The sequence below is a fragment of the Callithrix jacchus genome, chromosome 14 (assembly GCF_049354715.1).
Source record: "Callithrix jacchus isolate 240 chromosome 14, calJac240_pri, whole genome shotgun sequence".
Lineage (NCBI taxonomy): Eukaryota > Metazoa > Chordata > Mammalia > Primates > Cebidae > Callithrix > Callithrix jacchus.
Window position 1 is genome coordinate 98,021,657 of NC_133515.1, and position 26,839 is coordinate 98,048,495.

The window sequence follows — 26,839 nt, forward strand, 5'->3', positions numbered from 1 at the left end:
AAGACAAATATCTATCATTTTATTTCGCATATATGTTTATATAGTCATAAAAATTGCTATTGAATGGGAAAAAAGAACAAAAGAAATTAGAATTTATTTGGAATATCATATATTCTTTATCCAAATGTAATATCCTTCTTAAACTTAAAACAAACTAACAAACAGAACTGGGAGACCAGTTTCTTTAAAAACAAGCAAGTAAGGCAAATAAATAAAAACACTTCCTGAGCATGGTGCTGATGGCTATGTTAGAAGCTGAGGATATACATATGCATGGATATAGATTGTAACTAAGAAAGCTCAGAATCTTAATTTGAGGGTTAAACCAGGATAGTGGGGTGGAGGAACTCAGAGAGGAGGAGATTTCAGTAGAGGAGTGGCCAAGTTATAGGGAGTCTGGGTAGGAGATTATTGAATCAGATTAAGTTACAGCATTGAGGTCAATGGTGACTTTAAGAAGAACAATTTCTGCTGACTACAGAGGAGGGAAAGAATGAGATTAAAATGGGTTTAAGACTGAATAGGCGGTAAGGAAGGGGAGACAATGGGTGTGAGCTATGCATTTGATAAACACACATGGAGGGAAAGAGAGACAGACAATGACTGGAGAGAAATGTGGGGAGTAAAGAAAGACTTTTGATGAAAGGTACTGCAATGTGTTTGTATGTTAATGAAGATGAGCTAGGAGAACAGATGAGATTAAAGATCTCTCTCTTTCAGGAAAGAGATCTAAAAGGAACAACGGTTTTGAGTAAGGAGGAAGAAATGGAGTGGAGCAAGACACAGCAGATGGCTTGGCCTGTGGTGGGAGAAGGCTTCATGCTTCACCTAAACAGAAGGAAAGGAGGCGGAGATGGAGTTGCAAGCACCGTTGCAGTTTTGAAAGAAAAATGATGGTATTTGTACTACCTAAAACTTTGCAATATACATTGCTTCTTTAAGTTTAAGTATCTCTTCTTTACCTCACCACAACTGTGTGAGAAAAGAGAGTAGGTATTTATTATTACATTTAAGTCATAAGCGAAAAAACTGAGGTCAGATACACCAAATGACTTTCTCAAGATCATAAGCTAGTAAGTGGTGGTACAGTGCTTGAATTCTAATTTAAATTTCTTTCGTTAACATCAGGAAAACAGTTAAACTCAGTATCACTAGACATGTCAAACTGTAATTCTTAGACATAAGATGAAGCAAAAATATTGCTGGCTTCACTCCCACTTCTGTACTCTTTATTTCCCTAGTACTTGCTGTAATGTGGAAGTGGTGGAGTAAGGCTGCTTTAGGTATAGCTGAAAGAAGGCACAGCCAGGAAAACAAGACGTACGGAAGACGGATATTTTAAATGGCAGTCAGATGACTGGATGGCAGCTATCCTTGACTCCATTCATTGGGCAGATTTTAGCTTATGCAAATGAAACCAGTCACAATCATGGGAAGAAAGTAAGAAGAGAAGTTTTGGTGTAGAGGCTGATAAGTTCAGTCACGCATATTCTGAGTGCAGAATATCCAACTGACCATTGAATGGATGGAGCTTAATCTCAACTGAGCTATCTGGGCTTGAGCTGTAGTTTGAGGAGTCACCATACAGATAGTGTTTGTTGTAAATTAGAGGTCATAACTTGCATTTGAAAAAAAGTGTTTAAAAACTGCAGTGACGCTTATAAATCCTCTCTCAATTCATCTGTTGGAATAAAGGTCTTTCATGTCCCAGGGAGGTGCTGTTGACATGGTAAATTTCTATGGGAATTTTTTCTTTGCTGAGCAAGGTCTAATTGTAAGCAATTGTAGGGTTTATGTCATATCTAACTGGTATTTCTTTCAAGCACATAAATGGTCTTTACTGATAGGAAGCCGTGCAAATGTTCCCCTTTTACAATTTACTGAAATTGCTTGTTATTTTTAGAGGGAAGTCAGGCATTAGTGAACCCAGTGCTGAAAACAAGTCTTTCATAAGCAGAAAGCTTAAAATTCAACATCAATTGTACCATTTCTAATATCAATAATTTCAGCAGATTTTATATTGTGGATTATAATTTTTAATAATATTTTAAAATGTGCCCTCAGTAATCCTGAGTGATACTAGGGCATCATCCCATTTTTATAAACGGGTAACCTGAGGCAGTGGAGGGTGAAGTGACTTGCTCAGGGTGCCAGAGAAACCAACAGACATCAGGCCATGTGACTCTTTCCAGCTCTTTGATACCATTTGAAATGATATTATTTTCAATCCCCCTAATAATACTGAGAGCCCTCTATTACATATACAGTGAGTAAATCAAGACATGACTGTAGTTTAATTTTAATAATTTATGACTCTCCATATAGTTGCAAGCTTGTTTTCTAGAGGATATTGAACTCTGAAATTTTAGGTGATAAGAAATTTGTTTACAGTTCTGAGCTAGTAATCTGATGTTGTATCAGGATCCAGTGGGGCTAGAAAATTAGTCATCTTCTTTTATTGATAATATGGTTAAGAGCTCAGGAAAAAATAACAGTGAATTTTGTTTTTCCAGTGACTTTTCAATGATGCTTCAAGTTCCCAATACCTATGGACTAAAACAAATTAATTCACATACTTGCTTCAACTTCCCTTTGATAAATTAACAGACAAGGCTATTAAGCATGGCAGTATAACTACATATTGTTTTAATAAAACATCCAGTAGGAATTATTTTGAAATATGCACTATGTTGTTGGTCCTTAAAAGTCATATTAAAAAGAACTCCATGAGATTAACAGCTTCTTAGAAAAGTACCTGCTTCTTAGAAAAGCCTAAAGGTACCCACTTATTAGAAAAGCAGCCACAAACTTCTAACAATAGAGAAAATAATGATGGAAAAAAAAAAAAGAAAAGTCTTTCAAGGGCCAATTGAGAGAGCTGGGGCAGGATTTGGTGGTCTTCTTTGTGTCAGGGCTGGAAGCCTCAGTTGGTTTTCCTATGCTTTTGAGCTCCATAGAGAGTTGGGATAAAATTATCAAGATGCATGTGCTTGGTACCTCCAGGCTGCCAGAGCTGGTAAGGGTGGAGGGGAGGGAGAGGAGTTACCAGAGTTACCGTGTTTGGATGGGTGTGATTCACCATCACTGTGTTACATGTTTGACATACATTATCTGTTTCTCCTTTGTAATAATAGTCTTGCAGCATAAATACAATAATCACCATGTTACGGATAAAGAAAGTGAAACTAAAAAAATTCAGTAATATATCCAAGATCATGCAGTTGCAAATGGATTTGGAGTTCAATCTCAGGCTTTATGTCTGTAAAGACAGTGTTTATTTTCCTGCCTTGCCCTGCAAGTGTTAGCCCCAGACTTATTTCTATATATGTGTTTCTCCTTCCCCCATACATACGTCCCAGACATTTTCAAGAAGAGAACTTATCCTTTGGGTGATGAAGGCAGGACTTCTTAGTGGCTCTGTTTTTTTTTTCAGTTACTTCTCAACATCTCCTTTTAACTCTCAAGGGTGCTTCAGAAGTACCTTCTCTCTTTCATCCTAACTCATAGAGGACCTGGCTTTATGAGCCCTTGAAAGACTCCATACGAATTTCTCCTGACCACTGGATCAGGGAATAAGCTATTTTTCATAATGGGAGGCTTCTTATTTGGATAGCTTCTTGCATTTTCATCCAACATCACAGACTCCAGGATCTATAGCTGGTACTTCCCTTCCCGCCTCCTCAGAGCATAGATCTGGGAACAGTGTGTGCCCCTTGACTGAACATTTAGCTATCTCTTCTGGAAGTTTTCTTCCTTTGGGGATTGTCTTGACCGGGATTAACACCCATTTCACCTATGCTGCCACAGCTGTCCCATTTCATGGTTGTAACCTGAAGACTTGTCTTTCCCCAGCTTAATATCCTTCAATTTACCATTGTCTTCAGGGTACTGTATATACCCCCAACATGCCATTCAATGGTATTCACAAACTAAACTCATTTTTCTCTCAGCTGAATTACTGTAGTCCCCTCTTCTTTTCCACTCCTTGCTTTAACTCAATCTATTTCAAATATATCAAACTGTAACCAAGTACTTGTATTTTTTTAAAGAAAAAGAGAATGAGTTACTTTTTAAAATTATTTTCTCTTTTCTCTATTTCCCTCTGTTCCCGACTTTCTACTTAGCACTTCAGAAATGCAGTTGTGGCCTTCTATTTCGCCTTCACCAGACACCCCTATAGAAGTTCATCTAAACATGTGTTTACAAGCTCTAGAACAGAACTCTCACCCACCAGAAGATTGCTTCCAGAGATTACTGTCAGTTTATAACTCAGCATCCTGCTATGAAACTCTCTTCCATGTAGAGAGTCCTGGGCCACCTTTACAACCTATTTCTGCCCATAAGGATGCCAACTCAGCTGCCTAGTAGAAAGGGGCCAAGCTAGCACAGGGATTCCCCACACCACCTGCTATCTTCCCCTGCCACCTTTTAAAAGTGCCCACTTTCTGCTCAAAAAGCCTGTACTTCTTCCCTTTAGCTAGCTTTGAAATAAAAGTCTCTTTCTTTATACTAGACCTCACTCTTGTTAATTGGATTCTGCAAGTGGTGAGTGACTGAACCTGCTTTTGGTTACAAAACTACTCACTCTGCTTTTTGGGAACTTCCTCCTCGTGAGCATTGGTTTCAGTCTTTAGGATACTCCTGTACCAATTTCTACTTGAAAAATTTTTCTCTCAGGATGTGAGGGTTATCTGGTTGTGATATCTGTCACCCTTTGACAACCAGGGTTGACTCAGCTGGCTGGCTGGTGAGGCAGTGTCCCCTTCCTGCCTCACTGCTCCATGTGCATCCCTCTGGAAGCTGTGCACTCGGTCGAGGAGGTTGACACTTCCTAATAGATGAGCATTGGGGAATGTCCCCTAGCATTCCCCTGCTAGAACCTCCAAACAAGCAGTCAAAATTCCCCCTCCTCTTTGAAGCACCAACTCAAAGACTTTTTCTTCTGTGAAGCCTTTGTAAATGCCTCAATACAGATTTAGTGACTTGTTTCCCTCAGAGTTTCACTGCACGTAATGTGTTTCTCTGTTATTGGAATCAAAGCATCCCCTTATACTTACTTGTACTTTTCTCTGTACGGTGAGCTTCTAGAGGACACTTTCTGACTTATTCATGTAGTCTTCTTTGCCTGTGACATGGCCCCATTACTAGCTAGGTTTACAGTTTTCGACCTGGCCTGGGCCTCAACCTTTTCTTGCTCCTACAGTTATCATTTTTGAAATCATACCTTAACAATTGTTAACAAGTATCATATACTTAATAAATAGTAGTGCATTTTCTCTTCTAGTTCTCAAACAACCCGACTAAATGGAAATGATTATTATCCTCTTTGTAACCATAAGGCATTTACAGTTCAGAGGATTTGAACGCTTTTCCCAAGTCAAATCCATAGTAATTGTTAAAGCGACATACTATTTCCTGGAGCCCAGACTAATGATCATGAGCAAAAAACACGTATCTAATACAACTGCCTGAATTGCTTATACATAAACTGCCCAATTTTCTAAGTATCAGTATTTGAAGATTAAAGGTTCAAGCACTGTTTTATGGATTTTGATGGAATCAGCTCAGCTTTTTTCTCCCAGATTGTAGTTTGCAAATTTCTTTGTCTGTCTACAGGAGTTGTAGATTCACCAGTGTCAGTTTCTGGGTCTTCTTTGCTTTCATTTTTTCTATTTGAATTGTAGAAAAACAGAGAAACTTTCTCTTGGGAGACTGTTTTTTCTATTCTGAGATGAATCTTGTGTTTTTTATTTATCACCACCACCCATTTCAATTTCTCTCTGTAGGTCCTTTCTCTCTAGTTTATAATGTCATTCAATTTAGAACAGCAAATTTAATTAATAAGACGTAGCTCTTTAAAGATTAATGAAAATGAGAAGACCAAAGGCAGCATTGAGCTCTTTGGCAGCTCATTCTAATTTAAAATATTGACCAAATCAATCTTTATGCTATTTTATTGTTCAGAAGAGATTCTGTTCAAGGCAAAAATCTCATTCTAATGAGAATTCTGGGGGGATTAGTCTAGAGAAAATACTTGGCTTGTAAGGTAAGGAGATCAGTTTACCACAGAGTACAGGGCCAGTTTCAGTTAAAGTTGACTCTCACTAGCAGCAAAGAGAATAACCAGAAATTGGGGTCAAATTCAAATTACCAAGTCAGAGCCTGGATTTAAAGATCAGGAAAAAAGCAGTAAGGAGACAGAATGGAAGGGTATGGGTTCAGAGATATAACCTCAACCCTAGTGAGGTTATAAACTGGTAGCGATGAATAAATCACATGATGTAAGGGTCAAAGGTAGAAAGACTTGACCCTTACATAATGTGATTTATTCATTGCTACTAGTTTTGATTACTAGAGGAAAACATCTCTAACTATGTATCTACATGAGTGGAATCATGAAGAAGCTAAATTTATAAATTCATAATGGCTATAATGATTTCATTTTTAGCATGTATTTAAAATCTGTAAAGTACAAAGGTTCTTAAGAGGAAATGAAAAACAGAGAATTCAAGCACTATTCATTTAAATTATCATATCTGGAATTATTTTTAAGGAATTAGAGAACAGAAAACACTGTAAATTTCTCTTGTAGTTTTCAGTTCTGATTTGAGAGAAAAGGGCTTTAGAAAAGTATTCCTCAATTTTATGAAATATTAAACTCTGGAAAGTAATAGGAAACCTATCAATATGAATCTATAAAACTATTCATTTATTCATTCTTCAGGTATATATATGGAAATGTGACTAAATATATATTAAACATTTTCTATGTGACCTATTTTGACATTATTTATAAAATAACAAACATAAGGGTGTAAAATTATTAAGCAAATTATGTCAAAAATTTGGATTAAGGAGAAAATTCTTCAAAAACTCAAACTTTATAGAGCATTAGAAAATAAACTTTAGATTTTAAAGTGGTTGAGAAAAGTGAAATCATAAGGTACAAAATGTATACATGTTTACTTAATTGATCTTGCAAAGAAAATAAACTTTATAAGGATATAAACAATAAGAAAAATCATGAAGACAATGGCTGATAAACTTGACTAGATTCACATTTAAAACCTTGATACATTAGTAATATTGATTTTACATATAAAATACTGATTGATATGTTTTTTGTGAAACATTTTATATGCCAATAAGAAAAGCACTAAAACTGAGAAACTGCAGAGAATAATTTATAAAAGGTTAAATGCAAGTTGATAATAAGCACAAATTTAAAAACTAAAAAATTATAGGTTACCACATATGCAAATTTAAATGAAAGATACTATTTTTACTTGTTTAATAGAAACAAAAAAGAGACAAAAAGCTCACCAATTAAAAATCAAAAAAGAAGGATATAATATATACAACTGTTTTTCTTATAAATGGTGTCACCTTCTGAGAAAACTATTTAACAATATGGATTGAGCCTTAAAATATCTATATTATTTTGCCTAGAATCTTCACCTAAGGTAATATGTCCCAAAGTACCAATCACAAAGGCATACAAAATTCACCAACATGGAAATTAAGAAGAAAATCTTGAACAATACAAAAATTGTTCAGTAAATATAATCACATGATGGAATATCATGCTGTCATAAAATGTTTTCACATAACATTTATTTTAAAAGAAACATCTGGATAATTTTCATAAATTTAAAAGAAGAGAAAATAAATAGAAGAGGATGAGAGTAGTATTTTTACAGTGCAAATCTGGGAGATGCTTGACAGACTGGGTCAAAATGTAACAGGGCTTTAAGACTGAATTCTGCCTTCCATCTACGATGCAGACGGAGTATGAAGTGCATGAGGGCTTTGATGAGCTAAGTTCAGCTGTGGAATTTTTATAACTTTGGAGATGGAGCAATGTGAAAAGAAACAACCTCCAGCAGGCTCTGGGGACAGTCACTCAGCAAAGTTTAGTTAAATGTGGCGTTAACTTTGAAATCAGTGTTTTGTTTTGTTTTGCTTTGCTTTTTAAACACACTAGTTATACACACAAGGCTATCTCACTAAGGGAAAATGTAGTAAAGACAGGAGTAGAACAGAAAATTTTAGAAGCTGGCTAAGGATCTAATGTCAAAATACCATAGACAGGATGCAAGTGGAAGAAGCTGAAGCAGACTCAGGGACTCAACCTAGGTCATAGTCTGCTTAAAGGGAGGCTTCTAGTCTCCATAGGAAACGTGAAAATTAGTCTTGTGTCAAATTTGAAATCAAAGCCTTCAGGAGTTAAGCAGCGATAAGATATAGGGTCTTCAGTAACTACCAGTTTAAGAGATCTCTATGGACAATGGTTTATTTTGGTACCCTTATTACAATTTTTTAATGTAAATGCCTATACCTGGCACACAGTAGAAATGCAAATGATTGGAAAGAACTGCTGAACTGAACAATCAGAAAAGAACAGATTTGTTTATGTTGTCAATCAAGTTATCAGCCTAATGCTTTGTTAAATGTTTTTATTAAGGCTTCATGACAAATGGTATTCATTTAAAGAATTCACGCTGTGGCCAATTTCTCAGAGGAAATTTACATACTTAAATACATTTATTCAGTTAACAGAAAAATTCAAAACATTGAATAAAAAAATAAAATAAAACCTGATTCTTTTATAAAACCAATATAATAAATGAAAAGCAGGGTAGAGATTCCAGCAGGAAGACTGTTTTGCCAATTCTATAGATATTAGAAAGATAAAAAGAGACTATGACGAACCACTTTACGCTATTAATTTAAAAACTAGTCAGAAGGAACAAATTCCAACTCTCATGCAAGAATAATTCGATAGGAACATTTAATTCTTCAAATCCATTAAGGAGATATACCAATTTCACACAAAATCTTTCATAAAACAAACAGAAGCTCATATATCCTGGCTTATTTTCTCAGAACCGTGTTACCCTGTTACTAATACCAAAGTCACTACAGAGAAAAAAAACTGCACAGTTTCCTTCATGAATATCACTGGTATTTTTTAAAAATAATACTAAAAATAAAAGTATATATAAAGAGGATAAAACATTGTGACTAAGAGGAGTTTATCATAGGAATGCAAAGTTGTTTTAACATTAAAAAAAAATTCATGCAATTTCCTTTATCCACAGACTAAAGCATAGAATCCATACAATCATCTCAATATGTGCAGAAAAAGCAGTTGTCAAAACTCAGTATCCTTTCGTTTTAAAAACTCTCATTAAAGTAGGAATAAGAAGGAACTTCCTCAAAGCAATAAAAAAAAACTATATAAACCATAACTAACATCATATGCATTCAATGTTGAAAGTGTGAATGTTATTCCTATAAGAAACAAAGGAAAAAAGTTCACTTTAATAATTCTATTCACTTTGTACTAGGTTCTAGTTGGTACAATAAGGCAAGAAAACTAAATGTCTTCTAGATTAATTAGCAAGAAATAAAACTTTTTATTATGACATGACATGGTAATCTATGAAGAGAGTCTTAAAGAATCTTCAAAGTCGGCCGGGCGCGGGGACTCACGCCTGTAATCCCAGCACTTTGGGAGTCCAAGGCGGGCGGATCACGAGGTCAAGAGATCAAGACCATCCTGCCCAATGTGGTGAAACCCTATCTGTACTAAAAAATACAAAAGTTAGCTGGGTGTGGTGGGGCGCGCCTGTAGTCACAGCTACTTGGGAGGCTGAGCCAGGAGCATTGCTTGAACCCAGGAGGCAGAGGTTTCAGTGAGCTGAGCTCACTCCATTGCACTCCAGCCTGGCGCCTGGTGATACTCTCAAAAAAAAAAAAAAAAAAAAAAAAAAATAGAATCTCCAAAGTCGTCTACTAGAATTAAGGTGTTAGTTCATTTTTAAGAATGTTGGTGGGCAGTAATGTAAAATATTTATATATTAATGTAAAATATTTTTCCATTAGATAAAAAATATTGAAATCTACAATAGTATTTTTCTGCTTATTGTTCCAAAATAAGAGAGTTTTGTTGTATATTCCCTAGGTAATTTATTTCTATCGTCACAACAATTTTTGCTTTATACATTTTAAGGCTATAATATTTTGTAAAATGAAAATCTAGAATTGTTATATCCTCATATTGAATTAAAATTATATCATTTGGAAGAAAGCCTCTGTAATCATATTAATACTTTTACTGTATGGTATATTTTGTCTGATATTAATATAGCTTCATCAACTTTTACATTCAATTCTTTTTAGTCTTGCTAATTTCAAATTTCTATTTCTTTACATTTTGTGGTTTAATAATTCATCTCTTCTAACCAGATTAAGTCCATTGAAATTTATACATTGCAATTGTGAGTATACAATACACACATATTTCTAGTGATTTATTTTCTGCTTCTATGTAGTGAGTTTTTTTTTTCTCCAGCAATGGCACTAGTGCTGGGCTCTGTTAAAATAACATTTGTGCTCTTATTGCTATTGGAATGCAATGGTTTTATGGTTTGTAGGCCAATGGAAAGTGCTAAGAGAGATGTATTTAAAAATCCTGATATTGCCAATTCAAGTTAAACCTTATACATCCTACAAAATTAAAAGTTAAGTTGATCCTGCTAAGGAAAGGGGGGAACAATTTTGCCTTTAAAAGCCTATAATTATAATGTTTTACATAGTCAGAAGATAAAATTTTAAAAAGAGAAGTAAATGCAAATCCTAAAGCTGAAAACAAATAGAAATGATGGTTTTTTATTTCACACTATATTTCTGTTCTTATACCGAAAATTTGATTCCTTGTAAATTAACATGCTGTTTAATTTTCTATGTTCTTCAACATGTAATTTTATTTCCTGGTCAAACTCGATCTGCAAAACATATAATGGTTTTAAGATGGAAAATGATGATATTATTACTAACAAAAATAAAATTACTGACTGCTGTTTAAGATTTGTTAGGTATTTGGCCTCAAAACATATTTCACCTAGAATGTAAAGTTCCCAGTTTTGTTTTCGAAAGTAACCTGAAATATTTTATTTGCAAGTTTTGTTACTAGTTCGATATACTATTATGCTAGATTTACAATTGTTTCTATTTGTTTTCAGTTTTGGGATTTGAATTTGCTCTCTTTTTCAAACTTTACTTTCTGACTGTGTAAAACATTTATAGGCTTTAAAAGGCAAAATTGTTCTCCCCTTCCCTTAGCAGACTAAAGCTCCAGCGCAAAGACTTCCCTTAACCCTCAGGGCGAAACGTGGCTGAGATGTGCCTACTTCTTGTTCCAAGTATTCTCACTGTTTGACTTGAACAGGATTCCTTAAAAAAATTTCTTCTAGCCTCATTTCACTTTTTAAAAAGTTGTTAATTAATAATTGTCCATTGAGAATTTTCAAATATCATATTACAGGAGGCTTTCGGGATCTCTAGGCCACCAATTGCCAGAATCAGATCTTTCAGAACCGTGTCATATTTATCTCTAGTCTCAGAATCTAGAACAAACAATATACTGCTTGGTTTTTTGGTAAATAATTATTAAATGAAGAAGCAAATTGATTCCTTTGTAATTCCATATTTTTTAATTTAAAAAGACCAATATTTCTCAATAGTGATGCTACTGACATTCTAGGCCAATTAATCCTTTGTCATAGGGGCCTACCTTTAGGGCTGCAGGATGCTTAGCATCATTTCTGGTCTTTGGCTACTAGGTGTCCATAGCCACCCTCCCCCTCACCCCATAATCATTCAAAAGTTTCTCCAGATATGGTTGAATACACTCCCTTGCAGATGAGGGAGAGGGGAACTACTCACAATTTGGAACCACTAATGTTTCCAATATGAGAAGACATTTTGCTATGTTGATAAAAATGATATTCTTGTCCTTTGAATTTGAGATTTTTAGCCAACATGGTTGACGTTTGTGGTGAAAATGAAATTACTTGCAATTATTTCTTCCCTTGCTTGAGTCTCTCCTTGACACTCTTTTAAGGAGCAGCTATGCCAGAGAAAGGTATTCATCTAAACCCCTTAGTAGTGATAAAACAGGCCAATGGACATTAGGAATGTGTGTGTGTGCATATGTGTGTGTGTGTATGCATGCACATGTATGCGTGTGAAATATACTTTCCTCTGTGTGGCTGCAACAAAGCCAATTAATGTAGAAAGCTCTCCTGCCCAGATTCTGCCCTATCTTTCTATGCTCTTTCTTCTCTGTCACCATCACCCAGTAACCTACCTAGTCTCTCCCGGCACAAATTGACCATTGCACTAATGCACGTAAGAAATTTAGTGTCAGTCTTGGATAAAGCAGTAGGGCCACTCATTTGGCATGGCTTTATGAGTCCTGGTGACAAAGGAAATGAAAACTCTTGCTGTGAAAGGCAGATGAGCTCTATTGCTGAGATTTATATAGTTACTAATGGGGCTTTTATTTGTTCTGCCAAAATATTCACTGTTTTTCTTCACTCCATGTATCACTCTGTTTACACTGACAGATATTTTTAAACCCATTAATTATTTAAGGACAAGAGAAGCATTATTAAGGATATGTCAAAATAAAGGCTTTTGGGGAAGACGCTTCATTCAGAGAAGAGCTGAGGAAAAATGGATAAGACAAGAACACCTGCTCTTATTAGACTGATTAGCAAAGCACTATCCTTGTTTCAACCAACGAACATCTGTTGAGAGTAAATTTTGTGTTTAGGAAGACCAATGAGACAGAAGACATGCCCCTTCAGTAGCTTATCATTAGGATGACCAAACTGGGGCAGTTTTGAGAGTGAAAGGGTGCTATTAATAAATTCACTGGATAAGAGGCATGTCAAAGAGCCAGCTGGCTCCAAACCAAGATGAATTGGCTCCAAATTTTATCATAGAAGTTGGGGAGTTAAGATACATGATCAGCTAGATTTTTATGATCTTCTACTTAGATGTATTACAGGTGAAACTCTGAATCATTGAAGAAGGCTAGAAGAGTGCTGAATTCTTGTATGCTGGGCACGGGGTGAAAGGAGACAAAATTTGTAAAACACTCTCAGAAGACCAACTGACATCGTTTAAGCACTAAACATGTGTTATCCATGCAAAAAAAGCATGTTCTCACACTGTCTTCTACCATGTTACAACTTTCTAAGGGAAGTAATTGTATGCAAATCACATATTGTAACTTAGTGGTACATTGATGTTATTGTCATTTAAGGCTAGATCCATTCATTTCAAAGCTAATTATTGAGTATATGCCAGGCACCATTAACTGAGGACTCAAAGAAAGTGCCTCTCTTCAGGAAGTTTACCATCTATGGGAGATGCTTGCAGTACAGTGAGTGTTGCCTTTAAGGGATATTTTAGAATCTGTTTGGGAAAAGGGAATAATTACTATGTGCATTGCATTTTAAAGACCTAAAGAAAGTGAACATTTTACCTGATTTCTGAAATTTGCCTTTTTATACACAAGCTAGGAATCCAGAAGTGTTTATAGCTGCTATTTAATGGCATTTATTGGTAAATCTGTATGTATTTGAGAAGTATATATGGATTTCTACCTATGTTATCTCATTTAATCCTCATAATATCATGGAAAGCATGTGTTGCTATCTCATTTTACAGATGATGATACCAAGATTTTAAGTGGCAATTTTGAATCACAGAATGAAGTAGAGCTGGAATTATGCATTGAACTTATGTAAAACATTTCCCTCAAATTCATCATTTTCAGCTCTATCATGGACAATGGACAACAGACTAACGGTGGCTTCGTGGCAGTGTCAGAGGAGGCTCTTGGGCAGGTAAGCAATGCCAATCCCAACCACAAGACAACTGCTCTGTCAGAGTGCAGGAGGTAGTCCCATTGTCTATATATTTTGTTTTATTAAAAATAGTAAATTATGATTATTTTAAAGACAAAGACCTTGCTGTTTTTTTTGTTTTAGACAAACAACAAAATGCAGAGACCAGATTGAATCCACTGTTTTCCTGTCCATTGTTTGCAACATGAAGTAGAAAAAGAGCCAGTGTAATCCTGTTTATTTTGAGCACCAAGAGACTATATTCTTCCACATTCTCTCACTTTTAATGACATATGAATATGATGCTATAATGTCTTAAAATGGAAAGAATAGGAAAAATGCTGTGTGGTCTCTATTTCTAACAGCAACACTGCAAATGAGCTGTGATCTAGGTGTATGTTAATAACAATGCAGAGATTCAATAGGAAATGGGAGAAATTTGAGAAATGATTTAACCAGTATGCTTTGGGTGGCCTAAGAAGAAGACTGAAAATGACTTTGTGGCCTAGGCAGAAAAGCGAAATGGCAGAGGAAAGACACAGAGGGCACAAGGAGGAGTCATCAAGTTCTCCTTATAAGAGATTTTGGTGGCGTCAGCACCTTGAGTAGAGGAATGGAAAGAGTAAAACATCTATCTTTCCTGCCTATGTTATGCCACTGAGTAAGCAAATAACAGATGAAGGGAGGTTTCTCTTTTTACTTTCTGTAGTGAATGCACGGAGGTCTAATGCCTTAATTAATGGAACTAGGTCTTGCCCATCAATGGCAGCTAATATCATTGAACTAGATGAAACAATGATCTTTTTTCCCAGTACAAGAACACCACTGCTTACTCCTGTGCTGAACGTCTGGTAAGTAAGATCTGGCAAAAGCTGCACAAGAATTTGGCAAGTAAAGTAGGGATCGAAGTCACCTGTCTGGCTGTGGCAGCGCTGTTCCCGGATGTACTCTCCTGATTTTAAATGCAGTCCACTTTCCTCCCCAATGCTTTTCTCCCTCTTAGTTATTGTACCTCCCCTTTGCTCTGGAGTCCCAGTGATGATAGTTAATGTTCTCTAAAACCTGTGGACCAGAATAACAGTAATGTGACTGTACATAGGAGAAAAAGGGGCTTAACCCTTTCCCCAGCCATATCCTTCCAGCCTGTGTAACCTGCTGAGGTTGCGATGGGCTCTCTGTATCCTCTGCCCTCGACGGTCTCTTTTTATTAACTGGCTTAGGTTTTATGTTTCTAAGAGATGTTGAGGCATCAATTGTTTCTTCTTCTATGGAACAGCTGTGATTTATTTTAGTGAAAAGTCTCAGCTCTAGAAGGAAATCAAAGGATGTTAGTGTCCGCATTGCTGAAGAATAGGCCATTTTCTTGAAAGTCTGTGACTAAACAAGTGTCATTATCTTTAGAACAAAATTTATTTAGTAGAGCAGATGAATGCCATGACCAATAACTATTTCTTGGCCGGAGCTTCTGGGCAGTTGCAGTGGACAAAGACACGGGGAAGACTGAGGTACTGGCATTCTCTAGTCAAACTCTTATGACTTTTTTATTTGTTCAGAGAATATCCTCTTACCTTCACACTTGGGTTTAAATGGTTGGAGTTGACTAAAATATAAATTAACCAAGCTGTCCTGGTGTAACGATGAATCTATGTAAACTAGCTGTTAATAGGTTCTTATTGAAGGGAATGTTAAGTCATAGTTGAAAGCACATGCTTGGTGAAAACTGTGCTTAAATCTTAGATCCATAATTTTCTAGCTATGAAATCTCAGGATAAGGTACCAGTCCTGCTTATTCCTCAATTGCCCTGCATATAAAATAAAGGTGGTAAAAGCATATATTTCATGGAGCTTCATCAGACAAGAATTAAATTAGTGAAAAACTATGAGGCCTTAGAATACTGCCTCTTATCCAATAAGCAGTAAATCAGTGTTAGCAATTATTAGATCTCTAATTGCGTTGAACCTGCTCAAATCATCTGTTGCCGAGAAGCCTCTCTTGACTACTTTCTTTCACAACAATTACTCTTCTCTGGTGCCATAAAAAGGTGAGAATATTAGAAGCTGATGATCCTGGCTTTATATATATATAGTAACATTTACAAACCAAGTAACTTGGGCAAGGTATGTATTAATAAGTCCTTTAAATACTTTTTCCTGTATCTATAACGCCATGGATCAAATCACACTGACCTGTTAAGTTGCTGTGATAATTAAATGAGATAATGAGAGAGTGTTTAGTAGAATCTGAGAGACTAGATTTCAGTAAAAATGAATAGCCTTCTCTATTGGAGGACTTGCAATCTGCCTTTTTACTTCTGAGGTATTGACCTTACTTCTATGGCTTTGCACTGCTGTCTGACACAATCATTCCACATTCAAATGCTTGATGTTACCTTCTTGAGTCCTTATGGGCTTCTGATACATAGACCAGAAGTCCTGTTGCTTTGACTAACATACAGGGACTGCCAAAGGGTAAGAAACTGATTTCCTTAATGCATTTACCATCCAACAAATATTTATTGGATGGCAACTGTGTATCAGCACCATGAAAGAGAGATATGAGATCTATCAGTCCAGACAGACTTTCTGCTCTAATGGGGCTTGCAGTCTTGTGATGCAAATATATCGAATTCATAATTACACAAATAATCATTAAATCAGTGCAGTGGGAATTACTATTTTTGGAATTTACCCCAGAAATACTTTTGATGGAATATTCAACCTTAAATTCTTAAGAACATATGGGTTTTATTGTTTACTGTTTCTGGACTTATTAATTAGAAGATGTTATTGGAAGGCCGGTGTTGTCTCACTTAAGAAAATTAGCTGTTTGATGAAGTAACAGACTTGCCGTCTCTGGAAGGGTTCACAGTGGTCTCATGGAATGTTATTTCCTGGGATTGTATAAATCATATAGTATGCATTTGTAGTGCATTAAGAATCTTGCTATAAACTGAAGGTTTATGTCTACTCAAAATTCTTATGTTGAAATCTAATCCTCAGTGTGGAGATATTTGAAGATAGGGCCTTTTGGAGGTGAATAGGTCATGAAGACGAGACCCTTGTGAGTGGGATTAAAGTCCTTATAGAAGAAAGACTGCAAGTAGCTTCTTCACCCCTTCCACCATGGAAGGCACAGCAAAAAAATGGCCATCTATGAACAAAGAAGTTGACCCATACCAGACCATGAATCTGCCAGCTCCTTAATCTTGCACTTCCCAGTCTTTAAAACTGTGAGAAATAAATTTTTGCTGTTTGTAACCACCTAGTCTATGACATTCGGTTATAGCAGTCTGGAGGGACTAAAAAAAATTTTTTTTTTAACTGGACGGTGTCTCTGGAATACTGATTCTTCAAACTAAGAAAATATGTGCATTTGGCTGACAATGTTACTAAACAGTGACAGTAGGTTGACAGACTTGATTTTGGCAACTGAATCCATTGATTGTCTGACTCACATTGATAACTGACTACAGGTTAACAGTTCAGGTAAGTGAGGGTCCTATTGCCTATGATAAAAAACCTGCAGTTGTCTTTGCACCAATAAGTTTTATGCCTAAATCGAATTTTGTCAAAAGTTTAAAGTAATTTCATTGTAAAAATATATTCTGACAAAACTTGTAAGGCTCCTTTTCCTTCTCAGAATAAAGTTTGTTTTGGTTAATATTGAACCTATTGTGAGGCAATGAGATTAAGGGAATTTCCACTGCATCGAAGAACGGGATGTGTGTCAGGCATTGTGAGGCCACATTGGGTGGCTGAGTGGGGCTGAAGCAACCTTATCTATATTTTTTCAGGGTGTGGCAGTTAAAAGCTTGCTGAATAAAAAGGAGACATGACCCTGTGGAACTAGGAAATCGAGTAAGTGAAAGTGAAGAAGTGTTTTCCCTTTTTTAAATGCCTGCTTCTCTCTGCACTTCTGCTGACTGACTTTCCTATGACTCAGTGAAGGTGGCAGGAGACATCTGCCCCACAGCTCTGTGGTTTTATAGCTTTTAAGTTCCAGACATCAGGCTGTGCTATGATTGAAATATCTAGCCACATGCACACTATTTACAATAGCAAAGACTTGGAACCAACCCAAATGCCCATCAGTGATAGACTGGATAAAGAAAACATGGCACATGTACACCACAGAATATTAGGCAGCCATAAAAAGGGATGAGTTTATGTCCTTTGCAGGGACATGGCTGAATCTGGAAACCGTCATTCTTGGCAAACTGACACAAGAACGTAAAATCAAACACCGCATGTTCTCACTCATAAGTGGGTGTTGAACAAAGAGAACACATACATAGAGGGAAGAGAACATCACACACTGGGGTCTGTTAGGGTGTGGGGGTCTAGGGGAGGGGTAGCAGAGAATGGGGAGACTGGGGAGAGATAACATTGGGAGAAATACCTAATGTAGGTGACAGGGGGATGGAGGCAGCAAACCACCTCGGCATGTGTATATCTACGTAACAATCCTGCACGATCTGCACATGTACCCCAGGATTTAAAGTATATATATGTAAATCTATAGCCAAAACTCCAAATGCGTAAAAAGGGACTGGGATATCTCTAGGTTGTGTTAGGTGTCTGTCCTAAGTCTAGTCAACCTTGGCCATTAGAATGTGACCTTCTATGTGTCTTGACTGTAGAGAGCCCACTTGTATAATCAGGGTAGTTAGTTCTAAGGGAAATAGAATGTCTTTGACCCACAGCCTTGAAGAACACCTGAAAAGGTGTCTACTGCTTTATCCACTTTAAGTTTAAAAATAATTGCACCAAGAGAATAGATTTTAAGTGTTTTTATCACAAAAAATAAGTATGTGAGATAATGCATGGTTAATTAGCTCTATATTACCATTCCACAATGTATATATATTTCAAAACATGATGTTGTATACAATAAGTATACACAATTTTTATTTGTCAAATGAAAAGAAATAAACAAGTAAATAAATAAGGATTGAGAGGAGAAATTTAAATTCTAAGTAAAAAATCTGCATTGCAAATAAGTCTTGCTCAGCACCACAGATAATCAAAACAAAAGATAATGAAAATTAATCTTTATTTTGCCTGAGCATAAAATATAATTAAACTACTCCTCAAATTAATAAGCTTAATCTGTCTTCATTGAACACCCATCTGCATGCCTTCCAGCATTCTTATGATTAAAGATGAAGTCAACCTGAATTGCCACAGGAATGTTGTGAGGTAGGAATTATCCTTTAGACGGTCAGGAAAAGGTGGCTAAGTCACTCCCCTAAGGGATCATCTCTGATACCTGAGGCACAGTCAGAGCCCCAGAGTTCCTAAAGAATGAGTCCTGCATGATCTGCACCTGTACCCCAGAACCTAAAGTACAATTAAAAAACAAAAAGAATGAGGAGCCAAACATAGAACCAAGTTAATAAGGAGCAAAGTCACCTCTTATTCGTCGGAACTTAGTGAGTGGTACAATCTCACTCAACTTGTCCCAATGCCCTAAGCTCCACAGTTTCTGTTAACTCTCCCCTGATTCCAATTTGCTTTATCTACCTTTTAATGCTTCTAAAATCTCTGTGGCTACTCTTCACATACCTTGGCAGTTACTGAAAAATAATTTTTATAAATAATTCATTTTTTAATGAGCAAACATTCTAAAATACGTACATTTTGGGTTGTCTCTGGATTAGAAAATAGAAAAGACATAGTTTCTGCATAGAAGAAGCTCTCCTGGGCTTTCTTCTGATCATCCTTGTACTAATTATCATTATAATTATTACTGATTCCTTGCTAAGGAGGAAGATTTGGAAGCTATTGGTGAGGTCCAGCTGGATTGGGTGTTACACTGGTTTGATCAGATTTATTTTGGGTAGGGATCAATAGTTCTTAAAATTTAAGTATAACTCTTGTAGTTTTTCCAGTGTCTTAGAGTTGTGTGTGTGCACAGGCACGCGCATGTTTGTTTTGGGTTGATATTAGAATATGGAGCTCTGCTTTCACCAAATACTAGATATACTTATTTTACTTACTCTCACCAACCCGCTGTTCTTGATAAGGACTCCTCAGGCACAATCAGGTATAAAATAAAGTACAAAGGCATTTGTGATATTTTGTGATACATGTTTTCTAAGATTAGAATTCAAATTCATGGGAAATGGAAGACATTTGTTTTAACTTTTGACTAATTTAGAAAGTAGAGGAAATCAGGCCAGGCATCCCTCAGCCTTTTGCCTCCTGCCCTGTTAAACTCATCTGCAAGTGCACACGGCCATCCTTCTCTTTCTCCTCCCTCATGTGAAGAGTCCCTGTCTGTGCTCTGGAATGTGCTTCTGGAAGACTTCACTAGATCCAAGTTAAATATACAAATTTACATCTGATTAAATACACAAATATTATAATATACACAGCCGATAACATACACAAATCTCTTCTCTCTTAAAAAAAAAATAAATAAAAAGACAGGTTTCCCAATTTCTCCTGCAATTCAGCACCTGCACAAGGCACGGCTCCATCTCTTCTCTTCCCTCATGGTCACCCCCTCTCTTCCTGTTCACTCTTTAGTTAACTTTAATGCAGCTTTCAAGTCCTCCCAGTCTGGCTATAACAGTTCATACCAAGGCCAACAATGACCTCGGAATTGCCCAAAGACTTTTCTTTCACCTTCTTGTACTTGCTGCTGTCCTTGGTACTTTTTAACCACACAAGTAGTTACAAACGGCTCCTTCCTTGACTCCTGGCACCACCCATTTCAGGTTCTTCCCTGCTGTTGGTCTCACAGGGATGTTCTATGCGACTTCCTCCTCACTTGGCATTCTCACTAGTCCTATCACTTAATGTCTCCCAAATCTCTCTCTCCAGCCCCCATTTCCCATCTGAGCACCAGCCACATGACCACCTCTGTATTGAACATCTGGACTTCCCAACCTGAATACCCCAGGGGCATCTCAAATCAACACGTCTGGCCTGGATTCAGCCATCTCCACATTGTCCTACATCAACCGGCTTCTCCTCCTGCATTCCGTAACTCAGTGAATAACAGATGCCAGCCTGCATCCAGCTGCCCAGTCCAAAACATCAGTCACCCATAACCCCTTCAAGCTTACCTCAAACATCCAGTCAGGCACCAAATTTTACCTTCAAATGTCCCTGTGATTTATTTTAGCTATCAAAAATCTCTTGCCTGGATTATATAAACAACACTTGGATGTCTCATTTCACTGATTCCAGCCTTTGCCCTCATATCCTTCCAACTGCACTGAAGCCAAGGTAATCTTTCTGAAACACAAATGTGGTAATGCCAATTTCCTGCTTAAAATTCTTGAAAAGCTCTCAGGCATGCAGAGTTAAGTCCGTGCTCTCTAACATAGCATGCACAGCCTTAATCTGTCTTTTGCTTGTATTTCCAACCACATTTCCTGCCAGCCCTTCCACACTCAGCTGTTCACTCTGTGGTTTGCAAGAAGGCAAATGTTATTATTTTTTTACTTATCCCCATCTTACCAGTCCATAAGAGTTCTATTTTTCTATTACAGATTTGCCAAAAGTTATGTAGCAACCTCAATCCCCTGTAATATAATCAATCTGCAATTTGCTTCAGTGTGAAAATATCTCTGCTTTTGATGTCTTTGGTTATTTCCACTTGTCTAGTCTCCACTCTTCTGAAGGAGGTTCAGAGCCTGGAGTCCCAGCAGTGATGAGACAGGAGAGCTCTCCACCTGGTAGATACCTAGTAGTTGTCATCCATTTCTTCTCTTGTCTGCCCCTGTTTTATAGTTTCTGCAGAACTGGAAGACTGGTTTCTGGGCACCTGGTGACTGGTCAGTCCAAGTCCAAAGTGGTTACTCTTCATGGATTTGCATAAGTAAATATCAACATTTCAGGCCAGCATTACTCTGCGAATGCCAATCCCTGTGCACAAAATGTTTTCACAGCCCCTATATTCTTCGCTACCACAACCCCGACTCAGCACCTGGTGAAATCTCACTCCAGCTTCCAGATCCAGCTCCTCTACCTCCTCCTCTCAGCATCCTTCCCTCACACTCACCTTTCTCCAGTGCAGCTCATTATGTCCTCTGCAGGGTACACAGAACCACATACATCCCTCTAACATTGTGATTACCCTGCTGTGTGTGGAAAGCCTCCCTGGTATCTGCTTCTCTCTCTTTCACTTGATGAAGTAATTCATGGATGGTCACAGTCTCAGTCACCACTGTTTTCAGTATCAAGCCTGGTGCTGAACAATTGCTCAGTAAATGTCCATCAAATGAACAGTGGGTACCTACTTGGGAAAACATAATAAAACATATTTGTCCTATCACCTAAGTTTATTTACAAAGGAATTTTAAATAGAATCACAAAGCATCAGAATAGGAAGGAAGCCATGAAGTCACCAGAGGGTGGTGGTAACTGTTTCCCAGTGAAAACCCCCAAATAGATTTATGTGGGCAAACGAGAAGGAACCTTGGAAAGATTCCACTGGAAGGCATTTTGATTTCCCAGAGTGGGTTGGCCCCTGTAATGCAAACACAGATCTGATCATGAGCTCTGAGCCAAGCAGGCTTGCTCTTTTTGAAGCTCCTCCTGCTAGGATTCCTTGGGCTCTTCAAGGGGAACTCCCAGGCTAGGGTAACAGGGGTTTCTCCCACTATAGCTGTGTGGAATATTATGGAATACTGTAGAGTGGCTCTGTTCACTTCACACCCCTTCACTCCCTGCTCACCTCTCCATCCACTCCACCTATGCCCCTGTGGACTGATTTCCTGGAACTCTGGTTCTGCAGAAGTCTTTCCTCCTGATTCAGGTTCAAGGCCAGTCTCCAGTCCTGCACCACCATCATTCTCCATGCCGCAGGAGTCCCCTCCACTTCCAGACCCTGAGTTGGTGGCTAATCACTCCACACTTAACTGTGCCTAGCACAATGCTGGTGCAGGGACACATCCCTCTTCAGTCTCTGGCAACCCCCTGGATGCATCTGTCCTTTCAGGATTTTGTTTCTGACAGTCTACCTTCAGCTGGCTCCTTTTCGCTAGTTTCAGCAGATTTGGGCTGGGTCTAGGTTCAGGGCTCCTGAGGTCTCATTCCTCCTTCCTTCCCCGTGGGAAAGCTGTTTCTTACTTCCTACTAAAGACGAGATGTCTTCTCTATATTTTATAGCTCAAATGTCAAAAAAGGTGAGGTGTAGACCTTGGGATCAGCATGAAGAATTTTGACTGCCCTCCTTCCCCTCATTCAACACTGTGCAGGTGTCCCCAGGAGCTTGCACCAGCTCAGCCCTGTTTCAGAATTCCCTTCTGATTCTCTCTTCAGCTTCTTCCAATGGATGTGCTCAGTTTGTGAATATCACTTGGGCTTAAAACAGTTAAATTCATCAAAAGAGCCTTTGACTTTGAGCTTCTGCGTCCTCAAAAGTCCCCTAACTCCACCGGCCCCAGGCCCCTACATGCAGTTCTTACCTCATTTATACACTGCTGTCTGAAACACAGCAAAAATTGCATTCATCCCTCAGAAAGTGTGACTGTTTTGAGAAAATCACTCAGCATTTAAATGTCAAGATAACCAAGACCACGTAGCCACAAATAATTACATAAAGGATAGAGAGAAGTCATCTTCACTGTCCAGGCTGCCAGGGCCCTTCACAGGGCAGTGGAGTCTAGCCCACACCTTTCTTGGGTAAAGAAAGAAACAGCAGCACTGGACCATGACCCTACCCCCCATGGAAGCTCCCTCTGACCTCTCCTGAGGCCTCATCTGAGGCCCATAAGCACTTAGCCCAGATGGATATCGCACCCTCATAAAGCTTTCTGTGGCAATCAGCTTTATTTTGAAAATTATTCTGTATCTCCCCTCTGCTAAGATTTAAAAAAAAAAAAAAAGAAAAATTCTTAAGGAAATACTGCAATGCTCTTTGAGTCCTGACCAAGCAGCCATACTAATTCACTTCTTCCTTGTGGGAGGTGGTGAAACACCACACAGCTGTTCAAAGCTCATTTTGGAAATGGATGCTGGAGAGCACCAGCCCCTGGGCCCTCCCTCCTCTGAAGGCCTTCACTGAGTTTCAGATGAACTGGAGGACTTGACTCAATCAGAGAAATGTTTTCCTGATTTAAGTGTTAGGGCAGCAAGTGGAGATTTTTAAATTGTGAGGCATCAGGAAGTGAGACCATGCCTATTTACAGACAGACTGGGGGAAGACACCAACCACAGGATTTGCATTTAGAGAGAGGGCTGGGACTGAGATATCTGGATGCTACAGGACCATTTCTATTTCAGAGAGATATTCTCCTAATGAATTTCATTACAAATGAAGAGCTGTCCTAATCCTAGTTATTAAAAGCAAAAACAGAAACACACTTATGGCCAGGCGTGGCGGCTCATGCCTGTAATCCCAGCAGTTCTGGAGGCCAAGGTGGGCAGATCATCTGAAGTTTGCAATCAGCCTGGCCAACATGGTGAAACCCCGTCTCTACTAAAAATACAAAAAATTAACTGGGCTTGGTGGTGCACACCTGTAGTCCCAGGTACTGGGGAGGCTGAGTCAGGAGGATTGCTTTAGCCCAGGAGGTGGGGGTCACAGTGAGCTGAGATTATGCCACTGCACACCAGCCAGGGCAACAAAGCAAGACTCTTTCAAAAAAACAAAAAAACCACTTATGATTTTTCTTGTCATGGTAATTGATATAAATTAGGTAGGTGCCAAGGTGCCAAGCTAGGTGCCAGGCTCCTTCCTGCACACCGTGGGGAGATAGCATTCTCACAGGCTCAGACCAAGATCAGACTCTATTGTCAAATAGAGTACATGCAAGTTAGTGGCATCTTGGCAGCTGAGACCCTAGATGCATGGGGCAGTCAGAGAAAGTGAGAACTGAACCTAGTGGTGAGTAGTCCAGGAATTCAGCAGTCCAGCTACCTAAGGAATCCACCCTCTATGACCTTACTGCCTCGAGGAAGGTGTTACATTCTCTAAGGAAGACTTTAATTCCTCTAATGTCAAAACAATGAAGACTCATAAAACTCTTAGAGCCTATTCAAACAGATTCTCTTTGAGAATGCAGCTGGGCACTGATTTGGTTGATGGTGTCTTTCTCGGAACTTCCTAATCAGACTACACATCTCCCCATTAGCTCATCAGTGACCATGTTATAAAATCTGTAAGTCATTTCCTGGGCCTCCTCCTACTTAACCTATCAGCAGCATTTGACCTAGCAGACCATGTGCTTTCCAGAACACCGTAGTCTCCTGGGTTGGCTCATTCCTTTTTATGTCGTTCTTCTTCATGGAGCTCTCATTAACCTGAGCTCTAAACATTTTAGTCTCTTCATTCTTAGAATTCTTAGACCACTAAGATGCTGCATGAATTGACACCAGGAGGCACATTCACGTAGATATCTTGGTGCTACCTGGAGTTCTGCAACACCCAGTTATTCACTAAACCAGTGCTGGAGCATGATCATAGACCAATTGATGCTGGTCTACCAACTGTTTGCTCTCAGCTCACAACGAGGCAAGAACAGATGTCAAGAGCACTTATTTAGAAATGAACATTTAGGTCTGTGTGACAGTGTGGCTGCATCCACACTGCCCCACTTAGACTCTTCTGGTGTTCATGATCTGGTCAGGTACAGACCAGTTTGGGCATTGTTGAACTCACGGAAAGTCACATGTGATGTGAGCTGTGTACCAGGCATGCAAAATAGGACAGTGTGTGATATTTTAACTTAAATTAGTCAAGTAAAAGTACATAAAATCTGAATCCATGTCTTTTATTAAAAACTAGTTTCAAAAAAAATAAATAACTCAGCTATAGTTAATAATACTGTATTACATACTTGTAATTTACTGAGTAGATCCTAAGTGTTCACACACACACACACACACACACACAAAGATGATTGTGAGGTGATGAATGTGTTAACTAGTTAACTTGCTTATATTAATCATTTTACAACATATTGCTACATTAAATTACAATTTTATTTGTCAATTATACCTCAATAAAGCTGAAAAAATATAATTAAATCAACTAACATGTTATAAGATGTGTCATTGAATGTGGCTGCTGATGAAAAATTGAAGATGGATACTGAAAATATAACTTTCTTTCATTTTACATAAAAGTTAAACATGAGTATCTTGAGCCTAGAGAATTCACTTTAAAATTCTATCTTCCATACCCATCTCTTCTACCATAAGTAACAGTAAAACAAAAACATAGAAATAGTTTAGGGATACATTGTCCTCAGTAAGTACTCTTGTCATCAATCTAACTTAATAACAAGGAAAAAGCAAGTTCATTTGTCCCTTTAAAAAGTTAACTATTAATATGCAATGAATGTGCAAACTGTGTGCAGAGATTTTGAAAATGTGAAATCACTGTCTCATCCTTAATGTTTTGTTTAGCTATAATTTCAAAAGGATAAAAAAATAACACATGCAATGCCGTCAGTAATCCCCTATATGCATAATTCTAATCAGCAACGTGCAGTTTTGATAGTTTTTTTCTACATTGTGCTTTTCTGATTATATTACTGAAATGTAGTTTCATGTCTGTTAAATATAGTAATACAATTTTGGGCTGCATTTTATATGTATTTATTTTTATTTCATTTTCCTTTTCTAGTTATTCACTTATTGTATTTTACAGAAGTATCAGTCTGCAATTGGCTAGAAACTAGCACACACACACACACATATACACAGTTACATACCTCAGAGGCAGTGCAGTCCTGGAATTGTGCTACTTCTTCTATTCTCTACGTATGCTTACACTCATGATGATATCATCAAATTTCATGTCCTTAAATTCCATCAAAATGCCAATGACTTCCAAATGTGTCCCTTCAATCCAGACCTCTCCCCTGAACTTGGCTTCACTTGTCTGATTGCCTGCTTCACATTTCCACTAGGATGAGTAACCAATCCAGAGCGGAACTTCTGATCTTCCCCAATTCCCACTGAAGATCCTCTCCTTGTACAAAACTTCGTCATCTCAGTAAATGAAAAGAACATCTTTCTAGGAGCTCAGGTGAAACACTTAGAGTCATAATTGACTTCTATTTTTCTCACATTTCATATATAGTCTATATTGAAATTATGTGGCTACACCTATGAAATATATCCAGAATTTAACCACTTCTCACCACCTCCATTTCAGATATGCTAATCCTAGC

The 26,839-nt window shown here is 37.8% G+C and overlaps 1 long non-coding RNA gene across 1 annotated transcript in view; it reads left to right on the forward strand.

The window, feature by feature from the left end:
* The first annotated feature begins 559 nt into the window (after positions 1-559).
* The window catches only part of LOC118147395 (uncharacterized), a 35,384-nt gene continuing 9,104 nt past the window's right edge, over positions 560-26,839 (forward strand). The window contains exons 1-4 of the long non-coding RNA XR_008476456.2: positions 560-646; positions 721-896; positions 13,634-13,703; positions 17,498-17,561. This is a non-coding gene — a long non-coding RNA (uncharacterized LOC118147395). The remainder of the gene's footprint in view (positions 647-720; positions 897-13,633; positions 13,704-17,497; positions 17,562-26,839) is intronic.